The 19,160-nt window shown below is 38.8% G+C and overlaps 1 long non-coding RNA gene across 11 annotated transcripts; it reads left to right on the top strand.

The window, feature by feature from the left end:
* The first annotated feature begins 6,631 nt into the window (after positions 1–6,631).
* LOC116263870 (uncharacterized) lies at positions 6,632–18,618 on the top strand. Of its 11 annotated transcripts, XR_007574615.1 has the most exons (10): positions 6,632–6,945; positions 7,455–7,530; positions 8,262–8,401; positions 12,834–13,328; positions 14,055–14,301; positions 15,306–15,408; positions 15,535–15,578; positions 16,354–16,533; positions 17,927–18,055; positions 18,341–18,618. It is a non-coding gene; the product is annotated as an uncharacterized LOC116263870 (long non-coding RNA). The 11 variants fall into 11 exon arrangements; XR_007574612.1 differs by lacking the exon at positions 16,354–16,533; XR_007574610.1 differs by having other exon boundaries at positions 15,535–16,533.
* The last annotated feature ends 542 nt before the right edge of the window (positions 18,619–19,160 follow it).

Raw genomic sequence — 19,160 nt, 5'->3', positions numbered from 1 at the left:
CTTGTGTGCATGCATGCAGGTGTGTTTTGTTAGAAAACTCTCTTGCTCATTCTCTTTTCTTTCTCTCATTGGCATGAAGCAAGCACGTCATGTACTCACCAATAAAATATAATTCGATTTGTGTAAGATTAGGAAACAATTGCTTTTATTGTGTTAGATAAATGTTCATTCTCTACTATGCATCTTTCTTTAATTTATTATGACAGCATCACATGCCGTACAATAATGTTGCCTTTGCCTTCATTATGTTTAATTTCTTGTATTAGCAAAAAGCCATTCGTATGTCTCTCAAATGCCCCAAAGTAGTAACCACGCATTACGTGTAATGTTTATCTCAAACGAGGGGAATTGTCTTTTCTGGTCATACCTTTTGCATATAGTTCTGAGAAGGACAATGTCTTTTGTAGGATACTCCTGCGACTCTCATGAAACTTGAAAAGAAAAAAAAAACAGCCAGACCCATATGAACATTATTTAGTAAGAAAAACACAATTCAAAAAAAAATTGCAGTTGCTAAAACCCAGTTTTATGGCCCAATTCTGAAATTTACAAAGTACGTTTTGAAACTTGTTATGGTCTAAAGGACTAGTTCAATTGATTAAACGTTTCTTTAACATTCTGTAGGATTTAAGCTTTATATATATATATACATATATATATATATATATATATATATATATATATATGTATATATATATATAAGAGATGATATGGGGAAGGGTAACGTGAGATGTTGGCATGGATTGTGATGAAAGGGAAAGGAAGGAAATAAAAAGGACGGCAAGTTTTTATTCTCCAAATGTGATTATAACTTATAAGGAAGTCGTGACATTATATGGGAGGGAAACACACCCGTTTTGTGAAAGGGAACTTAGGGGCTCACTGGCCCGCACATTGCAAAGAACTTGCACCAAGTATTTCGTGCAATATTGCTTCAGCCTTGAGAACTCGAATCTCCTACCACCACGTGATCCATCCCCAACTTCCCACGTGCTATCCTTACATTTTGTTGGTGTGCTTGGCGGAGATTTCCATGAGCCAATAAATAAGGTCACCTCCTCTCAGTCATGAGATTCCTCCTCGCTACATAAGGAAAATCATTGAATGCATAAAAATGAGAGATTATATTTTCTCAAGGCTGCTTGGTGCTAGATTAAAAGGGAAGGAGTACTAAAGTCTCCACATTTCTGGCTTCTTGTTTATTTTGAGATTTTTAGTGATGAACTCTTCCTTTTAAGCCTTATTTTGCTTTAATATTTTCCTTCTAGGGGTTGTAGAATTGGCTTTCAATACAAATTTGATTAGCATTCAACTTTGGATACTGTGTGGATCTTTTGGAAACTTATGCGAACCCTCCAACCTCTATAATTGGAAATTCAAGATGCCATGAATCTACTTGGTAAAATTGTAAAAAATCCTAATATGAGAAGGTTTTAACTGTAAATGAGGTTAAACCAGCAATGTCAGCACACCAACCTCTATGGCAGAAAAGACGTCTTAGTTGGAAACTTAAAATGTCATTAATCTCCTTGGTCAAATGAAAAGGATCGTGTAGATGAAAAAAAAACTTTTACGTGAAGCCTCATTTAATAACTGTCTAGTAAATGCCTTACCTTTTTTTAGTTTTGTAAAACCAATGTTTTGCACGATGGCACACATATCACACATGGTTATTATTCAAATGAAGACTTAAACCTAAATTTTTGTTCACCAATTTCGAACGAGAAGATGAAAGATGACCTAATCTCTTATGCCAAATTTCAAGCAAAGAAAGAGTATAATAGGTGCGAGCACATGTTGGTCCTTGTTGAGAAACATACAAACTGCCTTTCACCTCACCCTAACCATGCGTCATCTTCAATGCCAAGTCCTGGATAATATAATGATAAAAAAAAAATTATTGAACACTTTAAGCATTTAGTAAGTTCACTAACAGAAAGTAAATTGACTTTGAACTATGGTATATATAACACTTCATCTATTTCAAATGAATTCATAGATATTTTATCCATCTGATGTACTAAGAGAGTTCACCTATTTGTAATGTTACAGGCACATTGCACTTTTTTAATTTCTGAAGTGCATGTGCATCAGAGCGTATATGCTAACTGGCCCTTGAATCGATAATACAAGGAAGATAATGTAAATTAGTTGAACAATTGTTACCTGCAGTGGCTATATTACCTGTAAAATTGATGTTGCCTGGCTGGGCCTTCACCAAGGATAGAAGTCTATGATATTGTTCAAGGGTGAAGGGTAGTGTGATGCTTTTTGTATCATGTCCTCCACTACCTTGACCATAGGCGTCATTAGTAAAAATGGATTTCAGATGTGGGTTGATTTGTTTTTTACTCACGTTGGCTGTAATAGTCTGTTTAAAGTTGGAATCATAAAATTGGTAGCCAACACATTACTTGTTTAATGTTCCAATTAGTTTGAAACATTTTTCTTAGATGTGTCCAACACCTTGACAATAACTACAAACTGGTCTGTTTTAGAATCCTCCTTTGTTTCTTTGAAATCCAGCACTATTCTCTCGGCTGAACTTCTTTTCTTGATAGATTTTCATGACAGCTAAAGTTGTGGTTCCTTCATTAATTGAACTTGATAGGCGTGCTTCCCGTTGTTTTTCTTCTTGTAATATCATAGCATAGACTTTATTTATTTGTGGGAGAGGGTCAATAAATAGGATCTGCCCTCTAATTGAGTCGTAAGAGTTAGTTAGACCCATAAGGAGTTGCATTACAGATTCTCTTTGGATTTGGCCATGGTATGCCTTCATAGCACCACATGAGCAAACAGGAATGAGAGAGAATGAAGTAAACGCATCTCAAAGAGCTTTTAGCTTGGTATAGCATGATGCAATGGACATAGTATCTTGCTGGGCGGCATATGGCACTCTGGATTTGATAAATCCAAAGAGAAGACTTTGTGAGAAGTGTTCTTTCAAATCATGCCAAACTTCTCTAGCATTAGTTGAGTATATGATTTTTGCTAAAAAAATCCTTAGTGACTGAATTCAAGATGGAAGACAGTACAAAATTGTTGTATCTAATCCACATACGGCAGTAGGGGTCACCCTTATTTGGGTCACCCTTATTTGGTTCTATAACTGAACCATCTATAAAACCAATTTTATTTTTTGCCGAGAGAGCCATCAGCATGGCTCTATTCCACATCTCATAATTTTCTCCATTAAAATTTTGAGACACCAAATTATTTTCAAGATTATCAGAGTGATGGATATAAAACGGGTCAGACAACACCTGGGATGTATCGGCACCATTGATGTTGAGATCAGCATCATCACCAGCCTGACTTCCATTGTTGCATGCTCTGCCGCTCTGCCATTGAACTCATAGCTCTGATTCCATGTGGAATTTCTTCTTCAGGAAAATGCATAAAAGCAAAGAGAGGCTAACCAGAAAGTAAAACTTACTTCATTCATTATGCACCGTGATATATATTCAAAGAGGTAGCACATCTTTTTACAGCATCCACTAACAACAGACAAGAAATAATTCCTTTTTACTAAAATAAAGCTTTATTAAGAAGAGAACGCTTAACTGGGAAGGAGAAATATGGCTGGACTTTGAACGTTGCAAGAATTGGACGTTTGAAGTATATGCAACCTAGTACGACGTCAAGTATAACAACTAATTTTAACACTTACTCAACCATTTTATCGTCTCCTCCACCTATTAATATTAGTAGTTGTCATAGCTCACGTCATTTCTTCATTGCCATATTAAGCGTTTTTGTTAATAATTGGCAAAAAATGTCTAAGCCTAAGTTTCTTATCTTCAGTTTGTTTCAGTTTGTTGGTTGTTTGGCCCTTTTATAGTTTTTCGCTTACCTGAAAACTAAAAACTCAATTTTGTAAACCCTATAGTATATATAAATGTCTCATAAATGAGGGGTATATATATATATATATATATATATATATATATATATATATATATATATATATATAGAGAGAGAGAGAGAGAGAGAGAGAGAGAGAGAGAGAGAGAGATGTTCTAAAAGTTGTCTATCATTCTTGACTTAACAATGAACAACTCTATAAGAAAACAATTAATGTGTGTGACATTTGTTTACCTTTGACCTTAGATCCAATGAGATGAGATTAGGATATCAGACAGGAGGGTTTGAAGCACTTCCCACATAACGAAAATCTAAAATCCTCATTTTTAGATAGTGGTGAGACCCAGCATTTGTTTAATTCATGAACCCAATACACGGGGATTTCATACCAGTGTTAGATCTACCAAACACACTGGCGTTAATGTCTCACAGGCTCACAATTCAGTGCTCTGGATTTGGATAAAAGGACAGATTATAAACTAGAAAAATAAGAGATACTTTCTCTGAGTTTTTAGGTCATTTTTCTTTGATAACTTGTTGTCTAGTTCCAAAAAAGTTTAAAACCAAATTAGTTCCGTTCGAAAGGAACGGATTTAGATTAGGTGGATCATTTGAATTTCTAGTGTAAGGACAAAAACCAATTTCTGACCCTGTAACCTTTGCAGCGATAACTAGCAGAATCTGTTCAGGTACTGGGGTTGGTTTTCTCCAGCACTCTCTTGTTAGCCATAAACAACTGCATGACAATTCATCCTGTGGTAGCAACTGAGCGAATAGTCATGTATCGGGAAATATTTGCAGGGATGTACTCTGCACATGCTTATTCACTGGCACAGATTGTAAAAAACTTCTCCTCCAGTTTAAAATCTTAAAGTTCTGTCCGGCGACGGCGGTGGCGAAAGTGGGGGGAAGACAGTGGCGGAAGAGGCCAAGGATGCAGTGCTGGTTATGTAAGACATTCCGATAGGAGTTGCCATGATTCTGGCAGGCTGGCATGGAATTATTGGGGGAACCGGAAAATGATGCGGGTGATGTCGGAGAATGGCACCACAAGGGCCTTGATATATTAATGGTCGGGGCCTTGTAGAAGATGGATGCGTCTGATAATGGTAGAAATTGACATTGTGGAAACGGTGCCCATTTTACTTCTTGCCGATGCTGTCCTTTCCAGCGGTGAATATTGAAGGAAAGAGGATCTGAAACGAGCCCTACTTGCTAGGGCTGCACACCAGCCGAGCTTGAGCTCGGCTCAACTCATGTTTAGTCAGCTCGAGCTCGACACAAGCTTTATAGCTTCAGCTTGAACTCGACTCGAGTGACTGTTTTTAAGCTCAAGTTGGCGGCTCGTTTATTGACAACGCCTTCCTTTTTAGCTGGTTATGCATGGGAATGGGACGACGTGGGGAGGAGAGCGTATTGGAAAAAGAGAAAAAAAAGAAAGGAAATGAAGACGTGGGGAGGAGAAAAAGGAGAAAAAGGGGCGTGTTGGGAAAAGAGAAAAAAGGAAATGACGATGGGGGAGGAGAAAGCGTGTTGAGAAAAGAGAAAAGGGAAGAAAAAATTTAACGAGTGGTGAGGAAAGAGAAACGTGGGTGAAGAGAGGGAAAAAAAGAAGGGAAATTAGAAAATTTAGAAGGGTGAAGAGAGGAAAAAAAAAGAGAGAAATTAAAAAACTTAAAAAAGAATTTAACTTTCAGCTAATTGATTTAATATAACTAGTTGAGTCGAGTTTAAAGGAGTCGAGTTCTTGCAACTCGAACTCGACTCATTTATAAATGAGTCGAGCTCGAGCCAAGTTTTTGCAAGCGAGTCCGAGTCGAGCTCGAGTTGGCTCGACTCGTTGTGCAACCCTACTACTTGCAGGATTTTCCCTCTATGTCCGCATTTTACTGCCATGACCGCAGGGTACGCGGAGCGGACAACAGTAAATAGCCTATTTTACCACACCAATGTCTTGGCGACTGACCCAAGACTGTATATATTACCGTTCCCTAGAATAAGATGATTTGTAAACTAATCGAATAAAAAGCTTGATTAAACGTGATGATGCCCAAATTTGGTATTATGCACAATAACTATATTTTGAACTTTTGAGTGTATAACTCGAACACAAAATTATCTTTTTCAGGTCGACCTAAGCTTTAGTTTGATTTCTGCAAGTGTTATTTTTTTGAACAATAAATTGTGACATGCATAACACTTGAGTTAAACAGTATATGGTAACATATTTTTCAAGAAAGAAAAAAATATGAAAAAATTTGTACTTTAACTTTGAAAAAAGGAATTTACATGTAACACTTTATTAGGATTAATCGAGTTGATCGAATGTCTTGTAAATAAGCATACATAAATATTCCTTCTATTTACAAATTAGTAAGTATAACCCTCATTTTTTCGGAGGAATGAAGTATTAGGTTTTTTTTTTAAGTTAAAATTAAATTGCTTTTGAACAAGTAGCAGCAAGTCAGATCGGAAGCCGACATTTTGGATATGCAACAGATTTCAAATTTTCAAGTGGAAGAGATCCGAAATAGAACCGGATCTGGTTTTTATTAGGATCAGAGTCAACCCATTTTCCAGAATTATCTATATATATAAGAAATATGTATGAAAAATATAATTAAAATTTTAATGGAGTCCGGCCCAAAAAATGAATATTTAAAAGAAAGGAAAATAAAAATATTTTAATGGTCTTACTTCTTGTTGAATAATAATATAATAAGCTAATGGCGCCCTTGATTTGTTAGTCTTAGTTTCGGTTGCTTCAATTTTTTGAACGTTAGTGCCGTGTTTTGCGTCCAGTCTCGAGGAAACCAGACCCAGTCGACAGTTTCGTATTGTTTGTGAGTCTACTCAGAGAAATTCAGGCGTCTGCTCCAATGGTCTGATCAAAATTTAATTGAAAACAGGAAAAGTTATGCGGTTTTTCTCTCCGTCAAGCGGGCTTTCCTTTTCCCGCTTCTGTGCCTTTTCCTGTTTTTTTTTCTCTTCCTCTTTCTCCGGTCCGCCCGTGGATCGATCGGCGTCGTTCAGCTTTCCTGGCATCATTCAGTGAACCTTTCGGCCCTCGCTCAACTGGTAACTCTCTCTCTGTGTCTCTTTCTCTCTCTCTCTCTATCCCCCTTGCGGGCAGAGGGTTTCACTGGTCAAAACCCTCCGCCGGCAGCCTCTCTCTCTTTTGTTTCGCTGGCAGAGGGGTTCGCCGGTGGAAACCCTCTGCCATCTCTCTCTCTCTCTCTCTCTCTCATGTGCGTTTGCCGGCAGAGGGTTTCAGTGGGAAGCCCCAATCACGCAGAGGCCCTAGGCGGGTCCAAAGCCCCTTTTCAATCTAGTCCACCTATAACTTGAAACTAGTTGAAAATACTCCCCAGAATTTTGTTCCTTTTCTCTTTCCATTTGAGGATTCCATTTCAGTTTATGGTTTGTCATCAGCTCATCAAGCATGCAACATCTAGATAACAGTTGAACTCTATGAAGATGTGCTTTTGGGTGTACAGAAGATTTACTAGAAAAAACATACATGATAGTGTTCTTTGTCAACAATAATAATAATCATTGAGTTACCCATTGGAAATTTTATGTTCCAGGAAATAACTATGAAAGAGAGGTACACTGTCGGTGAGGCGTTATTTCAACCTTCCGTTTTGGGCTTCTAAGAGCATGGTATTGTTGAGTAGCTTCTGCGTTGTATCTCAAGTGCTTCATATGAGAACCATAGGCAATTGTTGGAAATATTGTGGTTTGTGGATTGTATCTATGACTGGTATGTCCATGTTCTTCACTAAGTTTGACCTTCCCATGGTTCTTTCTTCTATTAGTCTAAATTATAAAAAACAGTTAACCACTCGTTGTCAGTCTGGTGCATTCACTACTTAAAACTTCTTGCAACCTTTGGTAGCAAGTCATGTCTCCATAGGTCTCATCTTAAAATAAGCTTCTATAGCAAAGTAGTGTTGGAGGAAGGACTGTTTGCAGCGTACGAAGGTTGTCACACAACATGAAATTCTAATTGGTTTTTTCTTCACTTGCATACCCTACAACAACTGGCTTTGAATTGACATGAGTTGAATTATGACCACTGCAAACATATACATGATATCAGTAGGCATCTACTGTTAACTGCATATTGTGGTTATAATTCATTTTAAGTCTTAAATAGTTACATGATACATCACATTACGATTGTAAGATCATTTGGTAGGCTGACATATGTCTATGAGGAATTTCAGACATTATGGCTGTCTTAACGTAAATATCCGCGTAAGTGATTGCATTTTGGGATATTACGTCATTTTAGATGGTATGAGGTAATTTTGAAATGTATAGATACCAGTACGCAATTACAGACTCTTTGATGGGTTGAATCTGTAATTGTCCTCATTATATAATGGCAGTGGTCCCTGCGGTCGTGCGAACAGTTGCTTTTGGTTTCTAGGGTTTTCTCTTCCCCATCTGAGAGAGACCTCACGCGCACCGCACGTATCGTGGAAGATCCTACCGCGATCTACTGTCCGTGCATTTCAGATGGATTTAGGTACGCTTTCGCTTCAGTTTAAGGTTTTGTTTATTTCAATGATTTAGCATGAGCATGATCCTGTTTTAGGGTATATACGTTTGGTTTTGTATATGCATGAGGGGAGAAATCCCAACATTTGGTATCAGAGCCCATGTTCTTCGTTGAATCGTTGAATTTTTGGATGATTTTGTGCGTCTTCTCGTTGGGTTCTTCCCTGTTCTTTGGCTGCAAGTATTGTTTAAAAAAAAAAAAACTGGACAGGGGGCGACGGCCTCCATCGCGTAGGCGATGGAAGCCGTCGGCTTCCGTCGCAACCGGAGAAAGGGACAAAGGGAGGGGAAACGGCCGGCGAGGTCGCTGTCGTCGGAAGGGGCGGTGTGACCTACCGGCTGTTGTGCCTCGGTCGTGGGCGACAGAAGCCGTCGGGCTTCTGTCGCAGCCACGAAAGAAGAAGACACAAAAGGGGAGGCGACGACAGAGAGGGGCAACGGCTGGGGCCAGCCGTTTTGGCGGCACGGTGGGCAGCGACCACCGGTTCGGGCGACGGCGAGCGCCCACCCACCTCCGTCCCTTTCGATTTCCCTTTTCGGTTTCTGAAAGAACTACAACAGGGGCGCTAGAAAGGCTTTCGCCCACCTCCGTCCGCCTGCCTCCGGCCATGCCATCAAGCTCTCCGTCGCCGAACGGCGCCGTGCGGCACCTGCCGGCGCCCACCCAAGCTCTTCGGAGGCCTGCCGGTGGAGTTCCACCGTTCGCCTGCCGTTTGGCAGGCCAACGGTGGAGCAGCGGCGTGCGAACCTCGCGCGGTAGGCAGCAGGTCGGACCCGGGTCGGGTCAGAACAGACCCGACCCGGATCCATAAGGATTAAAAAAAAAAAAACCCTTCTTTTTTGCCGCTCGCCCACTCGCGCCTCTGTGTTAAAGCTTTTCGGAACCGGTTCATTCAGTTTCAGAACCGGTTAATTCAGTTTAAGACCGTTTCAGTGGGTTTCAGACCGATTCAGTGCTTTTCAGACCGGTTCATTTAGTTTTTAAACCGATTTTAGCCAATTTTAACCTGTTCAATGGGTTTCAGAACCGATACGGTCTATTTTTTGACCGGTTCGTCCAATTTTTAGATCGGTTCAGCCCTATTTAGGGCCATGTGAGTGTTTTAGTTGTGGTTTAAGAACGATACGAGCCATTTTAAGGCCGATTCAGTGGTTCTTGACCCACTTAAACGCGTTTTTGGTATCGGTTTATAAAATTTTGGACTCTTTTGGGCTCATATCATTAAATCATTTGGTTTTGGATTCAATGTAAGGCAATTTTGTATGTGTCACATCATTAAATCATTTGGTTTTGGATTTAATGTAGGGCAAAATTTTGTATGTAATTTGGTTTATGCATTATGTTTTGCATGTTGTTAATTTGTGGGTGTACTTTAGATGAATGTTTGGAATGTGAATTTGAACTTTGGCCATATCTATTGTTCGAGATGAGTACGTTTGATATGGGCTTAATGGAAGATGATCCTATTAACTTCCAGCAAGCAATAAAGAGTTCCAAATCACATAAGTGGATAGATGCCATGAGTGAGAAAATAAAGTCCATAATGGACAATGATGTATGAGATCTTGTTCTCTTGCCTGAAGGTGTGAAACCCATTGGTTGTAAATGGATATTTAAAACCAAGAGGGATTCATTAGGAAACATCGAAAGGTATAAGGTACATCTTGTTGCAAAGGGCTTTACTCAAAAGGAAGACATTGATTATACAGAGACTTTCTCTCCAGTTTTGTCGAAAGACTCTTTCAGGACCATAATGGCACTTGTGGTTCATTTTGACTTAGAGCTGCATCAGATGGATGTAAAGACAGTGTTTCTAAATGGAGACATTGATGAAACGATATATATGGTGCAACCAGAAAACTTTGTTTCAGGAAATGCATAGAAAATAGTCTGCAAACTTAAGAAATCCATCTATGTGCTAAAGCAAGCTTCCCGTCAGTGGTATTACAAATTTCATCAAGCTATAATTTCATTTGGCTTTGAGACCAATATAGTTGATGAATGTGTATACCATAAGTTCAGTAGGGGTAAATTTATTTTTCTGGTTTTATATGTCGATGATATATTGCTGGCAAGTAATGATGTGGGCACAATACATGAAACTAAGAAATTTTTGTTATCAAAGTTTGACATGAAGGATCTTGGTTGTGCATCTTTTGTATTAGAAATCCAAATATTTCGAGATCGTTCTTGGGGTATTCTTGGATTATCACAAAAGACCCACATTGATAAGGTGCTTCAGCAATATGGCGTGAAGGATTGTAAACCAGGAGATACTCCAGTTGCTAAAGGAGACAAGTTTAGTCTCAAACAGTGCCCTAAAAGTGAAATCGAATCTAAGGAAATGGAAAGGATGACTTACGAACCTTTGGTTCGTCGAAAACCCGCAAGGTGAAGCAGCAGGTTGGATACGCGACAAAGCTACACATAACCACCAAAACGGTAGAGCTTCGTAGTAGCCTTTGGGTGGTGAGGTATTCCATCAAAGGTGAAGGTCGGCCTAAAAAAAATCAAAGAAAAAAAAAGGCAACAGTTGATGCAAGAGAAAGAAAGAAAAAAAAAGAAGAAGAAAAAAAAGCAAAATGTGTTGCCAAGAGATAAAAGGCATGAAGGTTGAACTCACAGGAATTGAATGTGACAATCTTTGGTAGATGTGCGATTCTAGGGTCAATATCTTCTCATATCTTTTATTACCTAAGATGTTGAGAATGATTCTTTTATGTTCATATTTTGGAAATTGAAAGACATCCCTTCTAGAGATTTGACACAGTGTTGTACAATACGTACGATACAGGGACGATACGTATCTTTTACAAAATACGATACGATACACCCCCTATATCATAAATAGGGGTGTATCGTGCTTGTATCTTACGATACGTATGATACAGGCTGATTTCAAAAAATGGGGGTTGGAACCCCCTTTTTCGAGTTTTTTTTTTATAAAAACCCGACCCTTCATTTTTACCTAGAGATTGTGCCTCTGTGGGGGGAAATCATCGATTTTCATTGTTAAATCATTTATTTTCAAAATGAAATCATGATTAAACCATGGATTTGTGCGTGGGTGGTTGATTCTCTTTGGGAGGAAAGAGGTTTTTTTAAATCGTGAAGATGAAAATGTAGAAGAAGATGGAGATGAGGATGAGAATGAATATGATGAAGTTTATGAATGAGAGTGGAGAGTGCTTTCATTTTATTTGTATTGACATTGAACATTTTCTCAATTTCATTATCATCTTGTGATGTAATACATAATATCTAAAACTTGTTTTTGGATGTAGTATCTCATAAACTTATGGACCTTATGACTTATAAATCTATGTGTTTTTTATGAAGAACATATTATTCTTGATTTTATTGATTTTTTATGAATTTTTTTCCTATTTTTTTATTTATTAAAAAAACGATACAGTTACGATACGTTATGATTACAATACAGCGTATCTTAAAGCCAGACCGATACGGCTTACGATACGCTTTTTACAACATTCATTTGACAACATTGATGCAAAATGAATCCTAATGCTTGTACGACACTATGTGTAAATGAAGGCTATATTATTTGCACAACACGAGCACTCATGCTCATTAGTTAAATTGATCGTTTTTGAACTATTTCAAAGTAAAAACTTGACATCTCTAGTCATAGGAAGAACTAACCAATCTCCTTTGGTCCTGAAAGATGTTTGTCATTTCATTACCAATCTCCTTTGCCCTTCAAAGATGCTGGCCATTCCATTACCAAACCATTAGTTCATTCATCGAATAGATGAAACTCCTCAAACCTAGTCAACTAATGCTGACTGTGATCTCAAGAGATGCATATCATTTGGGATAAGTGATTAAGCCTGGCCCATTATTCCATCTTAATCAAGTGCCTTCAACATAACCCAAACTTAAGGTTGAGTCTGTCATGGAAAACCTTTATCTCTTTTCAAAAGGACCAGTCAATTTTTTAGTCGATTTTGAACTGTGACATTTTTGAAAGGTTCTATTCGTCGAAGTTGCATGGGTTTTGGGTTTTATGTCCTCGGGTCCTTCATGGTTTAGTCCAGGTTAGTCCTTGATTTCTTTCTTCTTGTGTCACGTTAGTGTCAGTTTAGTTGAATAGATCCTTTAGTTAGCTATTGCACATGTCCAGCATAGGTGATGGTCATTGCCTTGATTTGTTTTCAGTAGGATCCTATTTTGATTTAGTTTGATTATTTAGTTTTGTTGAGTTGGTCAATTGCTGGTTTGATTTTGTAGTAGTTCAATCTTTTTTATTTTCTGCTTTAATGGTTTCCAGCATAGTGTCATGTTTAGTTTTCACTTTCATTGTGACATGGGTTGTTTAGGTGTTTTGTTGTCTTAGTTGCTTGGTTTTCATTTTTCAATGCCTTCACTTGTGTTGCAGCCGACTATCACTCGGCACCATGTGGGCCAAATAGGCTTGAAAAAGTGAGTCTGTGACAACTTGATTCTTTTGATAAATATAATCTTATCAAGTTCATGGGTGTGTGTGTCACATTCTTATAGATTCTTTGAATTGCATATCATACATTGCTTAAGTTTGTAGGTTGATTGACTGAATATCTATTATTTTGTATATGTGTCTGGTCGTTGGTGCATAAACACCCATGAGTTTGTATATGTGCATGTGTGTGTGTTATTTCTGTGCATGATTTAAGTATTTGCATGTGTCTAGCCATTGTAAACAAATGAATACCAAATAAGGTTTCAAGTCATTCCGTGTATGTCATTTTGAATATTATATCCAACAACATGCATATGTGGTAATGACCTTTCTTTTTTTGGGCTTGAATGGTGCACTGGATGAATCGAAACCAAGAGGACAACAAAGATATAGTTAGGAATTGAAACTGCTGGTGCACTGGATGAATGGTTGAAGGTGCTCTCTCTCTCTCTCTCTCTCTCTCTCTCTCTCTCTCTCATATGATGCACATTGATGGGATTAGAATGTGGGGCAATTGTGGAGCCATGTCCAACTACTTGTCTCCTGAAACATGTGTTCATATGGTTGAGTAAGTAAAACAACAAAACTTATTTTCTTGCTAGGTTAAAGGTGGGGAAATGGTAAGATTAAAATTAGAAGGCAAGAAGCAGAGGACCAACCTTGGAAAGTGGTCCTGCACAGTGAAGACACCTTAATTAATTAGGAGTGAACCCCTTTGCTGAACTTGTCTGAATCGCCCATTGCCACTGGCTTGTTCATGCTACTTCCAGTTCCACGTTAATCAATCATAAACCAGGGCAAAGCTCCTTGTGTCCATCACATGATCATTTGAGTTACCCATTGGAAATTCTATGTTCCAGAAATAATTATCTGGAAAGAGACGTACACTGTCGGTGAGGCCTTGTTTCAGCCTTCCATTTTGGGCTTGGAGGAGCATGGTATTGTTGAGCAGCTTCTGGGTATGGGGGTGGAGCATTTCCGAAAAAACATGGGTACAGGGACACTCTGTACACACACACACACACATATATATATATATATATATAAAACAAAAAGTAAGATTTTAAACAAACAAAACCAAAAATTCAGAATTCATAACTTGTAAATTATGAAGGAGAAATTAATGAACTGTTTTTGGTATCTGACCAACTCTTCTTTCAGCACTGATGGGTGTGATCGGAGCTCGGAAGACAACCCTCATGGACGTTCTTTCTGGGAGAAAAACTGGAGGTGTTATTGAGGGGACATATGGATTGGAGGATATCTTAAGGTCCAGAAGACATTTGCTAGGGTATCTGGATATTGTGAACTGACTGATATTCATTCTCCATATATTACTGTTGAAGAATCTCTTATCTACTCTGCTTGGTTGAGATTAGCCTCTGAAATTGATCCAAAGACTAAAAGGGTAAGCTAAAGTGCAAGTTAAACTCTCATACTGAACTGATACTTCCACGGTTTATGTGGATGTCAACATCCACAAATTCATGCCCTCACAAATTTGACTGAAACGTTACCTGTCGTGCTTGTTCTTGAGATCATTTCTTTTAATGAACTTAGATGATGGTTAATTTTGGTTTGTCTCTTAAAATTGGAATATCAGTAATTCCACTTAAAGTCTTAAACCATACTTGCAGTGGATCTCTTAGTAATAATGTGCAAGCATCCATGAATGAGCCTAGAACCTTCCAAAACTTCAATGCACTAGTTTGGATTAGAGAACTCCAAACCCCAACCTGCAAGTAGCTTTTCTGTCTGTGCGAAAGGTTGACAATCATAGGTCAACGAGTTCATCTTCCAATAAATCTGGAAATAAGGCTACTTTGAGTTGATAGATCATGTCAGTCATGCCTGAGGACTGTAGTAAGGCTTGACATGGCACGCACTTTGCCTCCCGGCTCCCAGGCTGTTCTATTTGTGATCAGGAACCAATTTTTTGTGATAAGCCTGTTCTATTTGTGATCAGGAACCAATTTTTTGTGATAAGCCTATTGGATGAAGTAGCTGGAACAAGACTCAAGGTTCAAATATCTACACCTATGCAAAGGCATGCTTGGTGATAAGATCCACGCCTCTGTGTATGGGTGAAGCTTGTTTGGCAGTTCCCTGTTGTTAGGGCTGTTCAACGAGTCGAGCTACTCGAACTCGACTCGTTTAACTCGACTCGTATGTTTAAACGAGCTGCTTATTTAGTTAAACGGGTCGAGCTCGAGTTGACGAGCCGACTCGTTTAATTAATCGAGTCGAGTTCGAGTTCATGTGAGGGAACTCGTTAAACTCGAATCGGCTCGATTATTTAGTAAACCAGTTTTTTTAAAACCGGTTCAAAATCAAGATGAGAAAGCGCAGGCGGGAAGAATTTTAGGGTTTCTCATATCATTTCCTTTTTTCGTTTTCGCTCTCTCCTCTCAGAGTCCGACTCTCCCTCTCTCCGTCTCTCGCCTGACGCCTCTCGCCCCCTCGCGCAACTCTCCCGACGATTACCATGTCGTCCCCTCATCAGTCATCCCTTCACGTAAGTCTCCTCCTCTCTCTATCCAAACCGACACCTAAACCCTAATTTTTCTTCTTATATTCCCCCCTCCCTCTGGGCCGTTTGTTTGATGGTTCTCTCGCTATCTCTGGTTTTATTTCCGTTCAGGAGAAAAATCGAGGTGCTCCGCAGGAATGGATGCACTCTGGTAGGTGAGTTCGCTTTTTCTGCTACTGGAGTTCCCTTTTATTTTTGAACCTCATACTTGTGATCACGTGGGGATCATCTTGATTTCTTGTTTGAAAAGTTTAAAGGTCAGTAATGACGTTGAACGCGGTTGAATTTCTTGGTCAGTATCACTAGTAGGGTTATTTTTTGTTAGATTAGTGCACTTAGATTATTTGCACGTGCACGTGTGTTGCTCTCTTTGCTGCCTAAGTTGATCAACAAAATTCTAGAACGTGGAAATCTGATTTCCTCGTTTGTGTTGGAAAGTGGGAGAAGCTGGAAGATGACATTCGACCGTAATGCTACTCCAAATTAACCAGTTGGTCCGTTAAATCCCACTCCCCAAAATGCTGATTAGTTTTCCAGATTGGTTCACTCTTCATGTTTTATCTTGAATGTTTCCAGATCCTTCATGTTTGTTTTTCTGAAGAATGATTTAATCTTATGCTGATAGTCTTTTAGGCGAGGAAAAAAGGGGAAAATCCTTATCGGCATCTGACAGGTAGGAATTGATTTAAAGAACTGGGTTTCTCTTAAAGCTGCATTGTGAGTTGTTGAACTGCTTAAAATTCATGAGAAAGATCATAAGCACACTCAAAGTTTGGTTCATCAGTTAGTAAGGAACATTCTTATGTATTAGAAGCATCACCAAGGTGTTTTCTGCAAGCATTTTTTTGTTCTTGTCCTGCTGCTGTTGACATTTATCTGTCTTTTTTTTTGTTCTTGTCCTGCTGCTGTTGACATTTATCTGTCACCAAGGTGTTTTCTTGATTTTTTGGTGAGGTGTACTCACTCTGATGAGAATAGCAACAATCTTCTCGACAAGTTGCAAGATGCATTTGGGAGAGACCAGAACCCTTCCTCTGTTCTTCCCATGATTTCAGCTGAGCTTGCAACACTAACAATAGCTTGAAAAAGATTCAACTAAGGATTAGAACAGTAAGAGAAACCCAGTTCTCTGCTAGTTGAGTAGTTTCTGCTCATTTTTACTTCTTAATAGCAGTGTGTGATGAATCAGTTCTCTTTGTATCTTTGTATCAGTGTGGAGATGCAATATTCCTTAAGTGTATTTATCATGCCAAAAGTTTTTATTTTCTTTACTTTCTTTCTGCATCAAGCTGTGTGCCTGTGTGATAGACGAGATCCATTTGATAACAAATTACGTGTAATAGCAGTTTCTGTGTGAACCTGAATAGCTTTAACAATCTTGTACGTTATTAAGTATACTTCTGTTGTTTATTGCTGATATAGAAAAGTTGGCAAACTTCTGTGCTTTTTCCTCTGTTCCCGCTTAGAGCAGATCAAGCATCATAGGGAGTATCTGCATATAACATCTATTACAGTTGGCATGTGTTTCTCAAAGGCACTTATTTTGAAGCATCTCTTGGTTTCACCTGATTGCTGCTCGTAATAGCTACCAAGGAGATTCCCCAAGTGTATTTCCCTTCTAGATGCTATTCATTATAAAACTTCTATGGCAATCTGGTTACAGGGACGCATTTGAAAGGAGCCATATGTGCACAGGTGGGATTTGAAACTGTATTGGTCTTCGGGTTTGTTTCTACAACTATTTGAACAAAATATGTCAATGACAAATTGTTGATTTGTTGCCTTTTAGGACTCTAACCTGTATAGCATGGATAATGATAAAAAGTTCACTTCTAATGTTGTTTTTAGTTTACATTTGTGTGCAAAACTCCTAAAGATATGAGGTTATCCTCAACCTCCTTAAGTACGTAGTATTCGTCTGATTATCGTTTATTCCCAAAGTCATTTCGTCCATTCGTCGTGGCTGCCTATCATTAAAAAGAAACTATTCTTGAAAAACTACAGAAATGAGTAATATTAATTGAGCTCACGAGTTCGAGCCTTATCGAGCCTTATCGAGCTTCACGTATTCGAGCTCGAGCTCAACAAGTTAGGATGCAACTAAACGAGCTTAATTGAGCTTAATCGAGCCGAGCTCGAGCTCGACCATTGACTATCGAGTCGAGTTCGAGCCAGGATAGTCGAGTTATAATCGAGTTTGAGTCGAGTCGAGCTCTTGTCTTATTTAGTCGAGCCGAGTTCGAGCTGACCGAGCTCGGGCTCGACTCGGCTCGTGTTCAGCCCTACCTGTTGTTAAAGAAAGCGGTGCAGCCTCACATTTACCTGTTATGTTTTTCCTCTCAATACATCAGATATTGCACTGCCATACCTCCTCCATAGTTTGACAATAATTTGCTATTATTATTTTGATCTAAAGATAACAGCGTATTGTCATTCCTTCTTGCTTTGTACCACTATGTATTGGAGCTGCAAACGGAAATAACATGGGCATGTGGATTTGCAGGGAATTCTTGGTATTCCAAAGATAATAGACAACTACAAATACAGCAACATGGGTGTTGGAAGTTACTTCTATTTCGGTAGAAAGACATAAAGATTTTGCTCGACTGTACAAGGAGTCGTCCCTCTATCGGTGAGTAATATACACCAACATCTGACAAACTGGGTTAAATGGGTTTGTGATCTTGGCAACACTTTTGGGGCTTACACAGCATTGAATTTCTCAACCCTATCTGATTAGTTACAGTTGGAACTCAATGATCAGTCATCACTATCTTGTTGATATGCCTCACAATATTATGGAATTAATTAAAGAAATAACGATTCCTTTTTCTTCAGTTTTAACATCATCTTTTAAGGCATTCTTTCGTATTATGTGATTCTCGGATCTAAACTGACAATGTTCCTTTCTGTTCAGGAGAAACCTAAGTCACATGGATACGCCTATTTGGCCCAAGTATTCGTGTCTATATGGGGATACGGGTGCAGATACGGCATGGATACGTTTTGGATCAGGTCTGAATCAGATCCGATCCGAACAAAAAAAACAGATTTTAAGTTAAGTTGAGTTCTTCTCCCTTTCTCTTTGGGGTTTTTTTTTTCTGTTTTTCTGATAAATGAATGATGATATTGATAACAATGTTTTGTGATAAACAATGTTTTGTTTGTGACTTTAAGAGTGAACTATTAATTTAATGTTTTTTTTTTCAATTTATAATTTTTGATAATATTATATTTGCCGTATCCGCGTATCTGAGAATTGTGAAAATTGCCGTGTCAGTAGCCATATCCCCGTATCCGCACCCGTATCGCACCCACACCCATGTGACTTAGAGAGAAACAAAGAACCAGTCCGACAATTGAATACACAAGCCCCAAGCTCAAAAGTCTTGAATTTTCCCACTGTATTTCTGGAGAGTGAGTGGGGACAGTTTAAAGCCTGCCTCTGGAAGCAATGCCTATCATTCTGGAGAAATCCTTCATTTAATCTGGCCTATATCACATTCATAACCTTCATCTGTGTTCTATTTGGTGCACTCTACTGGAAACATGGCCAAAAAATGTTACAGGAACTCATCCAAATGACTTGCTCCCTCTCTCTCAACCCATGCACCAACTTAAATCTCTCGAATCGAACCAGATGCACTGGAGAGGCGTGGAGATGCAGAAAGCATGAATGATTATATGATGGCACTCCTTTCTCAAATTCATGACCTTTGATCACGAGTCTCTGAGAG

This window comes from Nymphaea colorata, chromosome 11 (genome assembly GCF_008831285.2).
Source record: "Nymphaea colorata isolate Beijing-Zhang1983 chromosome 11, ASM883128v2, whole genome shotgun sequence".
NCBI classification, from domain to species: domain Eukaryota; kingdom Viridiplantae; phylum Streptophyta; class Magnoliopsida; order Nymphaeales; family Nymphaeaceae; genus Nymphaea; species Nymphaea colorata.
This window is presented reverse-complemented; position numbering and strand designations above follow the sequence as displayed.